Raw genomic sequence first — 18,142 nt, forward strand, 5'->3', positions numbered from 1 at the left:
ACCTCAGTGGACTAGAATTTTTAAAAATCTGTGTTTCATTGATTAAAATTTAAAAAAAAAAAGATTGTAGAACCTCACTATCACCAACTCTGTGCTTAGGAAGTCACTTTTTCTCTCCCCTTTCCAATGTTCTCATATGACAATGAGAGAGTGTCCTAAATGATTTCTAAGATTACTTTCATCTCTGAATCTATGTGATTCCATCATACCACTTCTTACTTCAGCAAGTCACAATCTCACACTGTGTGCATAAGTAGTATTGAGTTGATGTTTCTTGACATATTTAACTCTCCTGTTAAGAATGTGTAGCTGACAATGGAAAGTTAAATGTGTAAGAAACACAAATGTCCATGTATCTATTTGGATATGTGCTCTCTCACTCTCTCTCTCAAAGAGAATTATAGATATAGGTAGATAGATCTCTGTGTCTATTACATGTATGTTCTTAAATTATGATAACATAATTTATTCTATGGATATTTATATTTGTACTATTATAATTCCTGATGTAAGTCTCTTATCTAAAAACCTTAGAGGCATGTTTTTGAATTTATAATCTGAAAAGTAATATAATGCATATACCATGTTTTATATAACACCCCCAGAAGGATTTGGACAGCAACCCATACTCAAATATTCTACAAATATTTCTACATTCAAATATTTCTATGTTGAAATGTATTTACTATTCACAAATAAACATTGCAGTTGAATTTTTACCATGTGCATGTATTATACTTAGATAAAATCAAAATACTATTAAAAAAAGAAAAGCAGAATATTGTGTTCAGAAAATAAAACCCTGATGTTTAAAAAAAGAAAAAAAAACAGATTTCAACAGCTTCACGTCAAGTTCATGCCTAGTTTGCCAAATTAGTTCAGATCAGGTCAAGTTTGCCATCAAATGAATTAGAAAACAAAACCTTTAGTTTTAAGAGATTTTTGGATTTTATTTATGTGCATAATGGATTTTGAACATGTCTATGCTTTGTCTGACCAGAAAGGCCCTCTTTTTAGAAACAGTTTTTGGATTTGCTTCTGTTCCAACTAGATGTTCTGCATTGAAGCTTAACGACATCTACAGAACACATCCCTTGCTGAACACAGTTGCTTAGCCCACCTGGGGACATTTACCTCCAGCTATGACAATCATATTTTTCCTTGGGAATTTTAAATTACAGCAAAAAGACATGAGTGCATCTGTCACTTTCTCTCTGGTGGCAGAGGTTTGAGAACCATCAGGAACCCTGTTTCTTGGCTTGCGGGAAAAGTTTGGCCGCACAGAGAGAAAATGAAGGGACCCTATATGGAGATACAAGGGTGAGAAGTGGAGAGTGTCCTGTCAACGTTGCAGTCTCTGATTCTTGTTCCTGAAGCATCCCATTTGCAACCCTCTCCTTTCCAACAGTTTTGTGGTTCCCATGGCTTTAACAAACCAGTGTACATTCATTTACCTTTAGTAGTTTGAACTGGGTTTTAATTATTTTCATCTGAAAGACCCCTAACCAAGAATGGAAATATCTTTGTTGAGCTGCAGATGTTCATTTTGATATTTGAGCCTTTCCATTTGTCTTGAGTCCTACAGAGTAACCCAGGTGCCCATTAATACCTTCATCTCTAAAGGGCAAGCCTGTTTAATCAGAGGTAATGCTGTGGCAACAACTTAACCCAGAAATCTCCTTTGTTTAACACAGCAGAAGTTTGTTTCATGTTTACTGTACCTCTAAGTCAGTTTGCAGAGAGCTCTGCTTCATGTGGTCACCCATGGGCCAGGCTGACAGAGGTTCCACCATCTTTTACTTGCACCATCTGGGGAAGGTGGCCTCCTGGTCACTGTGAAGAGGAGGAGAGGACTGAGGGATCAAGCGCATACTCTGAAATGCTTGTGTCAGGAGTGACACACACCACTTCTGTGCACAGCCTTTTGTACAGAAAGAGTCAGTGACTCTACTGATGCACAGGAGGGCTCCTGGTGCTGAGAAATGGAGAGCGGAGCGCACGGGTTATTCCGTGAACTGCAGCCACACTGTCATCTTGGAATCCAATAAAATCTAGACTTAAGTTTAAGGGGTATCAGACTTAACAGTTGTGATGGACAAAACTTTTTTCTTGGAAAATAATTAATCAATGGAAGCCAAAGGAAAAGAGAGCAGCCTCTGTAGGGGACTGTGTGCCAACTTTCTGTCAGTAAAGGCTTCTGATTGGAGTTCTGGGCTCTGCATGTTGTTTCTCTTCTCTGACTGTGAAGACACCTTTCTGTCCAGTTCAGTCATTTCTTACAGATCTTCTGATCAAGATTTAAGTGATAGATGAAGGGAACTGGGGAAGGTCAGCGGGATAGTAGGTTATAGAAACATTTCCAGGAGAATTCCTTTCTCCTTTAATCACTAGTTTTACTTTCACTCAAGCATGTTAATGTAGATGTTCTTAAGTCAGGAGTATATTTATTTTGAACCTTTTAACACTGCAAATCAGCAAGCTGAGTTTCATATTCTAAAAGAACAAGGTAAACAAATGACACTAGTGAATAGAAAATATTAATCTCTCACATGCTTTAGTTTAAATAGTTATAGGAAAGTGCTCTCCTATTAAAATACATTAGCCTATAGCAAACCATTAAAAAATTCCAATGAATCCTTTTCTTCCCAAAGAAAACTATTTAAGCATTCAATCAGTTAATATAATGGATTAAAATAGAACATCATTTTGGTGGCACAATTTCAAAACAGAAGGAATTAGAGACATTCAGATACTGAACATTCAACACAAGCTATGATTTCAGCAGGGAGTCTTATTTGTCCTTTCTTCATTCTAACTCCATCAATTTCAAATTTCATTAACAGCAATGGGACACAAAAAGGTCCAACAGTGATGCTTTACAAAACCCTGCAAGTTTTGAATAATAGTGGTCTTTGTCATCATTTTATTTCCAAGTGTATGTGTTTATATTGTTTTGCTGAGGAATGACTCAGTATTTCTCCCAGTGGGCATTGAAGAATTAAGTTTTAAAAGACAATGAGTATTCAGTTTCACTGTGTATAGCTGAAATAATCTGATTTAACTTGGTTAGGTGTAAGAATTGGGGTAAGACTAAGATGATTACCTAATTACCTTTTGAGAAGACTAAGATGAATTACCTAACCTTCTTAATCATCTGCTGAAATAATTAGATTTTCAAGAATAAGAAGTTATTATTTTCATGTAAATTAAAGGTGTTTTCAGAGTAGTTAGAACTAACACAGGAAGTTATACACACACACACCCACCCACCACACCCATCCATACATGCATAAAGTGATGTTTTGTGTTTCAGTGTATATTGCCCATGAATTGTGTAAATGGCAAGCCGTATGATTTGTTCAGTAAAATTAGTATTTTAGAGTGGTAAGGGACAGAAGTAGGAACAAAGGAAACCAACGCAATTTCCCAGCTTCGAAAAAGTAGGTGTGCTACAAGTGATTATCAGTGTAAACTCTTCAGTACTGCTAGATGGTGGTGGTTAGCGCCATGTTTTAGGACTTGAATAATTACACAAACTACAGTTGGGTAAGTGGTCAGAAATATTTTCAACACTGTGAAGGAGCAAAGTGGCAGAAGCCTGGCAGCAGGATGAGGGCAGTACCTTTTAGTCACTTCGTGGGAATTAGGAGGTTAGGGTTGCTCTGGGGTCAGTAGGTTATCAGATTATCGGAGGTTATAAAACAAAGTCTCAAATTATCAGAGGTTGCAGAAATGCCTTGTTTCAGAGAAAGGAGAGAAAAAGAGTCTTACTAATAAGATTATTATTTCTGGGTAAAATATCCTCAAAAAGTGCTACTACTGAAAAATTAAATTATTAGGCAAACACACCCTGGTCTGTGATGTTGAGAAGAGAGATTGAATAGAATAGAGTGCTACTCCTTTTCCTCATAATCCGTTTCTCTCATGCCACACACACACACACACACACACACACACACAGAAACCCACTGATTTTGCATTATGTTTAGTTTCTTTGTTTCTTTTCTTTTTTTTTGCGGTACACGGGCCTCTCACTGCTGTGGCCTCTCCCATTGCGGAGCACAGGCTCCAGACGCGCAGGCTCAGCGGCCATGGCTCACGGGCCCAGCCACTCCGCGGCATGTGGGATCTTCCCAGACGGGGGCACGAACCCGTGTCCCCGGCATCGGCAGGCGGACTCTCAACCACTGCGCCACCAGGGAAGCCCATGTTTAGTTTCTTAAAAGTCTCCCAGAATCTCTATTTCTACTGTCTTCTATTCCCCTGTTAAAGGAAACCTCTTCAATTCCCATTTATTCAGTTTATTACATGCCAGGAGCTGGGCTAAACACATTAATGTATTTAATATTATCTGGTTAAAAAATTTTGTGATAACAGGCATTGACACTATTTTTCTCTTCACCATGAAACATATCTGTGGGCAATATCCTAGGAGGGAGATGTTTAGAGATTTTTAGTGGAAATATTTAGTGGCATTTAATACCCCTCACTCTTTCTTTCCAACAAACGAAAAACAACAAAACTGTTCAAAACTTACTACTTCCTTATTATATTTCTATATTACATTTTTTGTGATTATAACTGCAACTGTCATAATCATAAAGGAGAGCAATGTAAGACCTCTGGAGCTCAAATTCAGGAAAAATGGAAAACAAATTTATAGTAATCATTCATATGTATATAGGGGAAACTTTTGACATCTTATTTAAGTGAACTTACTGGACACTAAAATCCAAAGTCCTTAGGAGACTACATTCTGAAATGTAGCTTGGCTACATTTCATTAAAAAATTATTAGACTTTCTGGGATGATGACTTCCCCATGAGAAGATGCCACTTGCAAAGGATTTCCTTCATCTCTCTGCAAGATAGAAGAGGAAACACAAGGAGTGCCTGATGCAGAGCCCCAATTCCTACTTCATGAATGTGAAATGCCTAGGATGCTATAAAATCACCACTGTCTTTAGCCATGCACGAGCAGCAGTTTTGTGTGTTGGCTGCTCTACTGTCCTCAGCCAGCCTGCAAGAGGAAAAGCAAGGCTTACAGGAGGATGCTTCTTCAGACAGAAGCAGCATTAAAAGTACCCTGAATCAAGATGAATAGGAAACCATACCATAAACACATTTTGAATACAAAAGCATCATTAAAGATGAGAAAAACTTTAGATTCTTCAGCAAATTGGAGAACTGTTCATAAAGGTAAACCCTTTGAAGATGTCTGCCTTAATGGACAATGTTCTTGAAAAAAAAGTAAAGTTGGTAAATTTTAATTCTGATGAATTCAGGAAGCACAGTGAGAATTCAGTGTTGTGGAAGGTGATAATGACACTGCATGCAGCCAGCTTATAAGACACTTAACAGCTCTGATTAGCAGTAGAATAGCCTGGCCAGAGCATTAAGTCGTCTGCATGAATTTTTAAAACATAAAAAACCGAAAAGAAAATAAAAACCAAGAAGTATTTAAAGTGCTTGGCAGCAACTGAAGTAATTTATATGTAAACCATGCTAGAGATTTCAAGATATAGAGGAAGAGAGAGAACAGTGGAGACATGGTACCTCCTGGCTGCTAATGGAGGATGTCCAGTATCCACAACAACAAAAACTGTCCCTGGGCACATTTTTGTGAACATTTCTGATGGTTATCTACCACTAGGGAAAAAGGAAGACCAGGTATTTGCCTTCTGAGAACTCTGGCGGATGAGTGGCAGACATTGGGCTACACTCAGCCAATCATAAGCATCCTCCTGGTGTGTATTTAGTCTGGATGTATCATTAAAAAACAGGGATAGTTTAAAATCTATTCTGCAAGTGGCAGCAGCAACAGCACCCTCTTGGCTCCAATAGGGTAGTGGGCATGGGAGCAAAGGAGCCAAGAGCAGTTTAAAAACACAGTCTTTGTGAGGTCATCTTGAGTGTGGTTCTAACCACCAGGATTCCTTTGATTTCTGAACATTTTCAAGCCCGAATCACCCTCATGCCCTGTCATCCAGAATCTTGACTGCAGCCCACATACAATAGCCAGATACCACAGTGGATACAAATTGTCCCAGCTTCCACTGTGAGCCAGATCTCAACCATATGATTCTTTACCATTGTGAGATTCTTAAAGTTTATACCATAAATTTACTGTTTGCAGTCTGGAAGAGAGCACATAGCGATATTTAACAAATACCTCTTGAATGAAAGAGTGAAGTAGGCATTTTATGCATAATTCAGTGGAAGTTTGAGCCTCACAGATTCAAAGACCTAAAGCTATTTTATAGAATACACTAGAGCCGGTAACAGGAAGCTATACAGAGAATTACTTGAGCACAGGCAGGGGTGTTAATGGTGCAATGGTGGTATGCAAATATATGCCACATGCTTTACTAAAAACTCAATTCTAATGATTTTTTAAACATCTTTATTGGAGTATAATTGTTTTACTTTGTTGTGTTAGTTTCTGCTGTATAACAAAGTGAATCAGCTATATGTATACATATATCCCCATATCCCCTCCCTCTTGCCTCTCCCTCCCACCCTCCCTATCCCACCCCTCTAGATGGTCAGGAAGCACCTAGCTGATCTCCCTGTGCTATGCGGCTGCTTCCCACTAGCTACCTATTTTACATTTGGTAGTGCATATATGTCAATGCCACTCTTTGTAAGAACATTCAACTTAATTTGCTGAAGTAGATATAAATAATTTATAAAGATAATGTCACTCAACAAAGGACTGGAAATGTGTAAGAGTGAAATGTGAAGTCTTTGGCCAAAACATAGCCACTACTTTGTAATGGTCAATGTACCAGAATCCTGGCTGATTAAGCAATGTGACTGCCATCCATCAAGGCTTCAAAAAGACTAGTGATTTTCATTTTCTAATCTTGCAACCTGGTGGACTAAAACAAGTTGTCAGTGTACACCCTTTGAAGAGAAAATAATAAAATGTGAGAATGGTGAGTGAATATTTTTCCATGGTTTATTTAAAGAATTTAATAAAGCAATAAGATTATTAACTGAATGACGCTACCCACGTGGTGCTTTTAAAATAATGTTTAATACAGTAGTCTCTTTTTAGAACACATTACTTTGAGAATTTCTTGCTTGGAGAAATTCTGCGTGTTCTTAATTATCCTGAAACAAGTATAGTTAAAAATAGATTTTCACATAATAGTTTTACCTCCAAGGGAATGATATTTCATGTCTTTGTAGACATCTAAGAAGAAATAATATATGTATATTTAAAATTCAATTGCATAGACACCAGCATCCTTCTAAGAACAATAGATGAGTTTGGGAGACTGGAGAATTGGCCTTCATAAAATCTCACTATGGTTGTGGCTGAGTTATTTATTTATAAAATGGGCAAAATGCATTAATCATAAATGATAGCTTTTTAGAATACAGAGCAGAGTCTAGAATTATGATTATCATGTGTTTCCCACAAGATCTAACTGATATGCCATGTTGAGATGGTAACTTCTGTCCTTGAGGCACTTCATTTGGCTCTTTTCACTGCTCTCTAGAAGAAAATAAAGCTCCTTACCCTGCTTTGAGTTTGCTGTAATATGGCCTGTGATAATTTGGCATCATAGTTTATTGCTTCAGGTAAACTCATAGCATGAAAATAGGAAACTATTTATTGAGTGCTCACCACATGAGAGATCAGATGTACTAGTTCTGGGTTTCTATTGTTTGCCCCTATACATTGAACTGCTGGTGGTCTGTGAACTTGCATTTCAAATTCAGTTTTGCCCTTGGAAACTGCCTGTTCTCTCAGTACCTATTCTGCTATCGATTGCTGCCTGTTTTCTCAGACTTAGCTCCATGTTCTATGGATATGTCCCAAATCACTTTCTCATTTAGATCAGGCTTCAGTCTGGAATATGGAAATTTACATTTGATCAGTACATTATAAAAGAAACAAAATTCTAATTGCCTCCCTGGGAAATCTCACTGAAGGAGGTATTGGGAAGATACTTAACAATTTTTGTAATCCTCTGATGGATTAGTTAATGATGATTTACTTGTAATAATTATCGATAATAACAGTGGTGAGAAGGGTGATCAAATTAGGACTAAAGTGTTTTTCACTGGTTTAAAAACAGTGCTTTATGTCACTTTGACTGATTGTACAACTTTCATTCACATACAGGGAGGTCAAGAGTTGTTAGTGCGTACATTCAAGTGCTTGTCAATAAAAGAGTAATACCTCCCAGCATTCATACTACTCTGACAGTGTATTTATATATATTCCTGATACCAGCTTTAGTAATGAATACAACTTGAAATAAATTTAATGACAATTTAAAAACTTTCCACAGGTGCCAGCTTATTAATTAAAAGATTTTCATCTACAGTGTACTCTCCTTAAAGATATATGAAAATATGCCTTTAATTTGCTTTAACACTGGTTGATTAATGTTAGAAGGTTTACATTGAGAATTTTTATGAATGACCTGATTTCACAGCATGTTTAGTGAATTGTGTTTTATCCATTACTCCATCATATGATATGAAATTTTAGTGCTGGTAGTCTATATGTTTCTTAAAAGATTAGATGCTTAATTTTCTTTTTTTAATAAGAAGACGTTTATGTAGGTATGTATGTATTTATTTATTTGTTTGTTTATTTTTGTTTTGTAGGGTTTTTTTGGCCACATCTTGCAGCATGCGGGATCTTAGTTCCCAGCATGCGGGATCTTAGTTCCCTGACCAGGAACTAAGTCCCCTTCATTAGGAGTGCCGAGTCTTAACCACTGGACTGCCAGTGAAGTCCCAGATAATTTATTACTGTAGAAAGAATATGCACTTAGGTTAGAATTCTGGCTTTGCTTCATTTGATGTCGTGCAGGTTACTTAATTCCTCTAAAGCTTTGGTTTATTTATCTGCAAAGTGGGATGAATGATGTCTATTTCATAGACTTCCTCCCTCCTCACATCCAATCTGTTTTGAGCCCTGTAATTTCTTTCTGTAAAATACTTACGAAGCATAATATTTCTGAGATATAAACCGATGTATTTTCTTCCTTGGTAATCTCTAGTCCCTGGTTGCCCATAGGTTTACATCAAGAACCACCCCTGGTGGACCTTCACTGGAGAGTTATTTTCATGTTATGGAGAAGATAATCTTTACATCTGAGTTCACAGGACTGTGAGGCTTCCTACCACTAAGAATGAGGACGAGATGATGTAAGATAAATTTAGATCACATGGGAAGAAAAATAGGAAAGCTTGTTCCTTTTGCTGCTTTAGAGTGCAAGTAAAGAGAAGCAAGCAGCCAAGTTACATGTATTTCCTGTTGAAAATCCTAGAAGTGGAGAGGGAAAGGCAGCAGGTGCTTGGGTCTTCCATCATAAACGTGGGAGAAGACTGCAGCTGCCTGGGGTAGACCAGCATCAATGGTGGCGACCCAAGCAAAGTAGGAAAGTGGTATCACAAAACACTTAAGAGAAGAGAGGGTCAAAAGTAGCCATCCCAGATTTGCCTGGCAGGATGCAGAAGTTTCTACCTGCTTTGCGGTATATGGCACGATATATGCATTCAGCAGCAGTGTACTTGTATCAAGTCCCCCATGACTGAGCATGAGGTGTCCCCCTACAGAAGCTGAGGGCTGGGCAGCTTTGGAAGGAGCTGTTGGAGGACGTGGTTGATCTTAGAAGGTCCACCAATGCCACCAACTGAAGGTTAGGCCAAATCAACAAAAACAAACAAACAAACAAACAAAAATGCCCTCCCCCCGATTCTAACAGTCATATCAGGAACAGAGAAGCCAGGAAAACTCCCAGCGATCAGGTGGTAAAGGGAAATCACCAAAAAGAAAGAGAAAACCCAATGTATAGCCGTGAGCATGCCCCCTCTACTCTCAATGAGAGTGTTTAAGCATCCTTCTTCACTAAAGTCACATTCTCCTATAACATCTTACATAATTTTAAAGCTTTACTATTTATTCCTAAGTCTTTAATCCACAATGATTTGTTATATGTGTGTACCCATAGGAGGTGTAGTCAGGATCTAACTTTACCATTTTCCATGGAGATAACTCCTTGTTAAGGAACCATTTATTAGAAAGGTGTTTCTCTCCACATTGAATTGTAATACCACCACTTTCAAACAGTATTTCTCTCTCTAAATATCTATTTATCTATCTTATCATCTATCTACCTATCTATCTATCTATGGATTCCAATCTATTCCAGTGTTCTATTTGTCCACCCCTATATAACTCAATACACCATGTTTATTTATTTATTGCCATAGTTTTAAAATTAATCTTGGTATCTGGTAGGGAATGAGCCTTAACTTTGTTCTTTTCTTCAAAATTGAAAAATGTCACTTCTTGGTAGTTTTTTATAAATTTTAGGGTCAGTTTCTCTAATTCTGTGAGAAACTTTGCTAAGATTTTGATTGAAATTGGTGTAAATTTATAGTTAAATTCAGAGACAAAGGGCATATTTGCAATGAGTGTCCTCCATCCAACAACAAACAATCTCATGCTGTTTTTTTTCCTGGTCTGCTAAAGTCTCTCAGCAATATTTTGTGAATGTCCAAAGGACAGCTCACACCTATTTTGTTGGACATTTCTGGGTACGTTATTATTTTGTTGCTATTATAAAAGGGTGTTTTATCTCCCCACTTATTCTTTCAAATCAGCTATTTCTGGTATAAAGGCATGCTATTAATTTTGTAGACTGCTATAACACCCAGCATCTTTGCAGCAGTTTCCTTAGTCCTCAAACTTTACAAATACAGTTTTATCTTTTCCTTACCAGTTTTAATATTAATAGAAGTTTAGACAGATGGTTCTTTATTATATTCCTAATTTTATGTGAATATTTTAAAATGCTTCCATTAAGTATTGTTTACTTTTCATTTTTGATAGCTATTCTTTATCAATTTAAGGGGTTTAACTTTTTTTCTAAGCATATTTTTATTCAATAGACAATTTTTTTTCAGTGTTTTTTTTTTTTCCTTTTATTGAGATTGGTACATGGTTTTCCTTTTTTAACCTATTAAGTTAAATGTTACTTTAGTAGATATTCTTGTGTTGAATCATACTCTGGTGACAATATTACTTTATCCTCTTTTTATATTCCCATTTCAACAATTACCAATGTATTTCTTGGTATGATTATTATTTTTTTTTTTACCTTGTTTCAGGTCCCCCATTTCTCAGTGTTTGACCTTGTCCTCATCCCCTTCCGCACTTAAAAATTTACATGTGCATCTCTTCTCTCAACACTCCTTCTTATCTTAAAGTAAAAGGTGTCCTTAACACTCACTCTTCCCCATTCTCTCTGTTTCACCATCTTTCCATCTTCTTCAGTTACTTATGCTATTTCATTTCTGATGTACAGCTTCTTCTTTTCTACTACTTCCATATTCTCTGCTTCCAAAGGTGCTTATGCACCTGTTCCCTGCAATTCCTTCGATCTGCACTTATACCCGAGATGGTCTACCCTTTTCTTTATTTGACATCAGATTTTGTTTGTTTGTTTGTTCTTTTGTTTTGCCCCAGTGTGTGCCTTGTGGGATCTTAATTCCCTCATCAGGGATCGAACCTGGGCCCTCGGCAGTGAAAGCATGGAGTCCCAACTGCTGGACTGCCAGGGAATTCCCTGACATCAGATATATTGGAGGGATAGAAAAGGCTTGGTGCTCAGGACCTCAGCTCCCCCACCCCCCATTGTTCTCAAACTGCACTAAGTTTATCTGTGACCTAATTACTAAGTCAATTAACCTGTTTTCATCCTTCATTCAGTTGAATCTTCTTGATGCATCTAACATGGCCTGCTGTCTTTTTGATATAGCTGTCTTCATTAGTTTCTGTGACACTGTTTTTCTTTGATTTTCTTTCTATATACTTGATCATTATTGCTGTAACTTTTTTCCTTGCTGTCTCCCCTCTAAATATTAATGAATTTGTACATAGGAAAAAAACTAAAAGCATCTTTTGAAACATTAAAGGTCTGTTGATTACATAAGTTTCACTGATGATTGGAAATTCTGTCTAATGTGGTTTTTGAATGCCTCTACATTATAAATAAATTATATGGTCAAATTAATATCATCAAAAATTAATTTTTTTGCATTAGAGGTATTTTCTCTCTTTTGTCTCTGTAATGATTGAGCATATCATACATGAGAATGTCAAAAAGTGAACATCTGCTGGTTAAAATACTTACATTTGGGATGGGAATTAAATATATGTTCTTTTTCAACATTAAACCAGCTTAAGGATAAAAAATTATTGCAGTCAAGTTTTTTTTTTTTTTCCGAAATATGACTAACATATCTCTTTTGAAATAGTTATTTTTAAGGTTGTCTTTAATTTTTTCCCATGGTTTAACATTGCTAATTAAGCCTACAAAAATCTGTACATAATGCATACTGATGCATAAAGAAAATGCATCAGCTTACCAGATTGTTCTATGATGGCTTAGATTATCAAACATTTGCAAGTTAAATTCAATATTACTGTAAAAATTTAAAGAATTGGTGGAAATTAACATAATTTATCTGCTCTGTTAATGAATAACCAAAATTTTAAAGTTCTTCAAGCTATTTTATATGCCTATTAGGGTACTTTTAATTATTCATTTTTATTTAAAAATTAAATGACGTTAAGCATACAGTGTTTGATGAATATAAAAATATATACTATTGAATTATAAATCATTTTCCCTCTAGCTTCCAACTTGAAATGCCAATCATTTCACTGATCTTCATATTTCACGTAATGTAGAACCATTTATGGTCCCTGTGCTGCCATACGGAAAATAGCAATACTCGTCAACAATTTAAGCTTCATAAAGCCAAAAGGCGTTATTTCATTTGTGAGCTTCTTTTGTAATAAATACTGATCAACTCTCCTCTCTTATTTTTCTTTGTGACTTTACATGATGTTAGGAAGTTAGCACTCACCATGGAGGGTGTTTATTTGGTTTCTCCATGGCAGGAGACCACAAGCTCAGTGAGGGTGGCAGCAGGTCTTTCTTATTTGCCATTATATTCTCAGCACTTAACATAATGAATGGTTAGCATGAATGAATGCATTTATTTTCAAACTTTTGTTTCTATGCTTTTGAATATAATTATTAATTAAAAATGAGCCACCCCTATGTCTTTATCACTGCTTGGTCCCTAGGGCGTCAGAAGAATATTAAAACATGTTGCCTCCTGTCAAAGGCCTTCAGCATAACTGGAGATACAGATTAATGAATATGGATCAGTATAAGACATTATATAATTAAGATCCTACTTGAATTTCATAAAGTATAAATCATGTAGGTATTCATTATGAGGGCCTTCTACAGAGAACTAGGTCATGGAAGTGATAGCAGAATGAAGCATAAGAGAAGAAATATGTGCAAGAAACAGGGGAACTTTGGTTTCGGCATGAATGGAGCAAGACATTGAAGGCTTGCGGAAGGAAAAATCATAAAGCACTGGAGGGGCAAGAGGACCCAGGTCTCATTAAAAAAGAAAAGAGTGTTTGGAAATCGGGTAGTATTTGTATCTTGATAATAAAGGATTCTGAAAGGCAGGTAAAGTACTTTTTACCTTAGAGAGAAAAAAATATAGGGATCTAATGAATATTTGTAGGGAAAGAATAAGCTGATGGTATATTGCAGTAACTAAGGTAAAATCATAAATCAGATAAACTGAAGTACAGTGTGAAATTCAGTGAGTGAAGACCTGGGATTTAGGTAGAGACAGCAGGAAGTAAAAGAAGAAAAAGATGGGGTGACTGACTTCAGATAAGTAAATGAAAAAGAGGTGAACCAAGCTGTCCAATTTGGGTAAAGAAATGCACTGGGCTTCTGTAGTTAGAGATAGGAAAATTGAGAGATGAAGGTGAAGTTTTGACACGTGAAATTTGAGATGGTAGCCAGATAGTTACATGGAAATGTCCCCAAAAATAACGAAACTACTTATGGGCTTCCCTGGTGGCGCAGTGGTTGCGAGTCTGCCTGCCGATGCAGCGGACACAGGTTCGTGCCCCGGTCTGGGAAGATCCCACATGCCGCGGAGCGGCTGGGCCCGTGAGCCATGGCCGCTGAGCCTGCGCGTCGGGAGCCTGTGCTCCGCAACGGGAGAGGCCACAACAGTGAGAGGCCCATGTACCGCCGGAAAAAAAAAAAAAAAGAAAGAAAAAAAGAAACTACTTAAACTATACTATACAAAATAATTTCCCAAGCCCACCTACCTGCATACATATTCACACTATTTTATTCTCTTTAATTGTGTCTGTTTCTTCTAGAACATTTTCATCTTATAAATTTTATTTAGTTTTCACTATCATTTTTTTAATTTATTTTATAAATGGGTAAGTGCTTTCAGTAGGCTACTGCAGTTATCAAGAAGAGTGAAATGTTGTACAATCATTCTAAATACAAAATTGCTTATTTGAGAAAGATATAAAGTTTCCCTTCCTTTAAAATGGAGATGATAATTCTTGCCCTACCTAGCTCACAGAGTTGTTGTAAAGATCATCAGAGATGATGGGCATGAAAGCACTTTGAAAACTAAAATCCTTTACAAATGCAAGCTCTCATAATTATGATTATACAGTGCCCTCTATATGAACCTGAAACAATTTTCAATTTTCATCTATCATGTCACTCTTCTAATTCCTGTAGAGTATGTCCCACAGATTTTTATCATAGGACCATATTTTAATCAACGACAAATGCATTTTCATGAAAGCATAATATTGTTTCTATAATAAATATTCTTTGACCTCTGGATGAAGACTAATATGCATTTCAAGGACCATTATACTTCTGAGAGTTTCTTCCTATCTCTTTCATTCTATAACTTCATCTTTTCCCATTCTGTGCATTTTAATTCTAGGATAAGCACTACCCATGGGCTCTACCTGCTTGTACCAGTCTGTCCTAGGAATCAAACCAGACATTGAAGGTCTTGTAAGAACATGGCACCGTCAGCCTCATCATTTAGAGCAGCTTGGAACTGGGGCTTGGTAACGACCAGACCCAAAAGCTGTTGTGTCAAAGAAAGTTCTAATTTTTCTTAACTCTCCTCCAACTCTCTATCAAATTAGTACTGAGACAATGCTTATAGTGTTTGTTTTGGCCATTGACATAATGATGACAACAAGAGTGGCATAATCCCTTGGGTAAACACGGGTTTTATGATTATCATCTCTTTCTGCCCCCCAAATCCAGAAAAGTAAAGCAAATAGTTCAAATTCTCTAGATGTACAGTATATATTAGAGCATTTTACATGCATATGAGTAATCAAATGCTCCATTGACATATGTTAATATTGCCATTTTTGGAAAAAATTGAGTCAATTTAGTTGTTACAATACTGGGCTAATTTTATGTTCCAAACCTCTTAAAAGATAAAAAAAAAAAGCATTGCTGGTTGGAATACTAAATGCAAGAAGTTAAATTTAATCAATTTCTAAGAGACATATAAATGGATTTTTGGATAAGACAAATTTCAGATATGTACTGTTATTTTTAAAGAAATCCTTAAAAACCATCTAATCATGTGAGAAAAGTTACAATAAAAATGAAACTTCGGTATTATTCTTACTTCATCTAAAGATCATTTTAGAATGAAAATGACAGGGACTGTGATTCCCCTGCATCTACTCTCAGTCCTCAATTCTGAAGGGCTTCTTCCTAGGTCTTGGGAGGAATAGCCCCATTGTTCTGGATCATTGCATAACTTGTATTTTTATTCCTTGACACCTCTTCCCTAGAATCTTTTACAGGCCCTCTTCTCAAGGCTGACTCTCTTTGTATCAGAACCTGATGAAACTGGTCCTAGGTTTATGAAGCCCCTTGGCCTCTGCATTGTGGCTTTCCCAGCTGCACCTAGGAAAGGTGCCAGAGGTGTCAGGGCCAGCTTTTGGTTTTAGATCAATCTCAGACATCCCACACACTGCACCTGGTAAGCTGGTCTGTGGCTGGCCCTGAGCTTGACCATTCACCCTTCTGATCTAAGTCTGTTAGCCAGTTTCACCACACTTCTAGGAGGCTGTAGTGAGGAGCTGATTGTAGGAAAAACTGCCATATTCTTCCCACTATATCATTCTGCTGCCTCATAAGATGCCCTCATTATATTTCACCCTGATAACTTTAACTGTCTCTCCCTCTCTCTCTCTTTTCGTGGCACTTATACAGAGAAATGCAAACATCCACTTAGGGAAGAGGGCATCCTGTCAGAGTTGGGGCTTCTTTGATACTTGGATTAGGTCACCAAGTCACTGCAGATTTATGGAGGAAGGAGAAGCACTGCACTTGAGAATTTGCTATAATTGCCACAAGCTCCAAACCTGTAATTACTATTGCCACTCTGAGAACTTCAAGTGAAGCCTCCATAGTTAGCTTTTGCCCTTAGCTGTCCTGAATTTCCTGCCATATTTTTCTATGTTTGCCTTTGTTAGAATGTATAGTGGAAGCAGAAATTTAAAGAATCCAGCTGAATGTTTTTAGACTAGTACAAATAATGGGTTTTTAGAAATTTGTTTGATGCATAACACGTATCAACATGCAGAGGAGAAATTTAATTACTGGTAATATAATTAACTGTTCATTTTAAGAAAAATTGGGGAGAGTTGACTGGTATTTTCAGTGTTTGTGCTCATAATATAAGACTTATGTAGCATTTTGTAATTCAGCATTTCAGTATAGTCCCATGAAGTAGGTGTTATCTTTACTCCATTTAAAGACAAGGACATTAACGGGCTTTACAGATGAGGGATACTAAGAGGTCAGAGAACTCACAGATTGGCCTGATTCAGCAACTAGGGGCTCTCAGACTGCAATACCATACTTCTGGGTTCTGTGTAGAGATCCCTACATGGCAGTGACCACTACCTTACTTAAATTCATCCCTTAGTTCCACACTGTCTTCAGGGTAAACGACCAAGGAGGGTTACAGGTATTTCATTATATCACTCCATCCTGCAGCTCTGTTCTCCTCTTGCTACGTCCCTTCCTGTACCTTGGTCATCCTCGACCTCTTGTAGAGCCCATCATTTGGAAATGTCATCCCTCTTTTTAACCTGGATAACTGACTCTTATTTTAGGGACAAGATCCTTTGGGAAAACCTAAGTGTGGTCTGAGTTGGCCTCTGATGCCACCTTGTACAATCTCTATTTGAGCCATTAGCACCGTTAATTTAGCTTCTCAGGGTAATGACTGCCTCTTTCACTTTTGTTTCTGCTTTCTTTTCATCTATAAAATAAATAGAACAATAGCTACCTTGTAGATTTATTGGGAGGATTAGAGGTAACGTATGTAAGTAAAGTAACTAACAGTGCCAGAGACATGGGAATAAAACTAACAGTAACTCATATTTATTAAACTCATTTTCTGTGTGTCAGGTACTATGGAAGGCATTTAATGTGTATTATCTATAATCCTTATGTAATGATTTTATTCAGTGGTCTGAACTCAAAGCCAATATAAGCAGAAAGCACTTTTACTTTTTGTCTTCAACTGTGTTATCACATCTTTGACCCTGTGATTTGATACATGTAAGGCAGAGGCCATAATTTTTCAGACCGTTGGTTATAAACACAATTTAATTTCAACAACTGAAATTTATTTTCAGTTATTAAAATTTTCAAGCTGTCCTAAATTCAAATAAAATTCAAAATGTCTCCCATCCCCTCAGTTCAGGCCTGCCACTAGCTCTAGCCCTGCATTTTAGAGTAATTTGTGAATTGACTGGGATTTTTCTAGTCTCTCTCAGTAATAGATATCTCCGTTACTGGCAGGAGCTGTCTGCTTTGTGGGGTATACTGGTAGGCTCTTTAGAACCCTGCTATCTCCCCCATACCACCACTATTTTGGACCTCAGCTCTCTGACAATGGACGTTTGCATTTTACTTATCACCCAGCTCCAGCACACAGTAACCAATCCAATAACCTCCTTCTCTTACTTTGGCAGGAAATACTTTTCTGTAGGATCCTATAAGGATAGCAAAATACTTTCAGTGGGATGCACCGAGCCTATAGGAGATGCAGGCATTCTTGTCCTGACAAGTAATGGAATGTAGGTCTGCTTGTCTGCTGTCTTCCAGCCAGCATTCTGCTTTCTGAATTCTCTAGGAGGGAAAGGGTCAGTCATTTTGATGCTCAAATGCTTCCCCAAAATCCAGGGGCCACAAGCCAGC

The 18,142-nt window shown here is 37.1% G+C and overlaps 1 protein-coding gene, 1 long non-coding RNA gene and 1 pseudogene across 5 annotated transcripts in view; 2 read left to right on the forward strand and 1 right to left on the reverse strand.

The window, feature by feature from the left end:
* The window catches only part of LOC125961784 (uncharacterized), a 387,293-nt gene that overhangs the window by 217,096 nt on the left and 152,055 nt on the right, over positions 1-18,142 (reverse strand). The gene's annotated exons all lie outside the window — the stretch shown is intronic.
* Positions 1-18,142, forward strand: part of RALYL (RALY RNA binding protein like) — an 834,129-nt gene that overhangs the window by 169,407 nt on the left and 646,580 nt on the right. The gene's annotated exons all lie outside the window — the stretch shown is intronic.
* On the forward strand, positions 4,830-5,078 carry LOC101270302 (40S ribosomal protein S27-like; annotated as a pseudogene).

Source organism: Orcinus orca, chromosome 17, assembly GCF_937001465.1.
Source record: "Orcinus orca chromosome 17, mOrcOrc1.1, whole genome shotgun sequence".
NCBI classification, from domain to species: Eukaryota; Metazoa; Chordata; class Mammalia; order Artiodactyla; family Delphinidae; genus Orcinus; species Orcinus orca.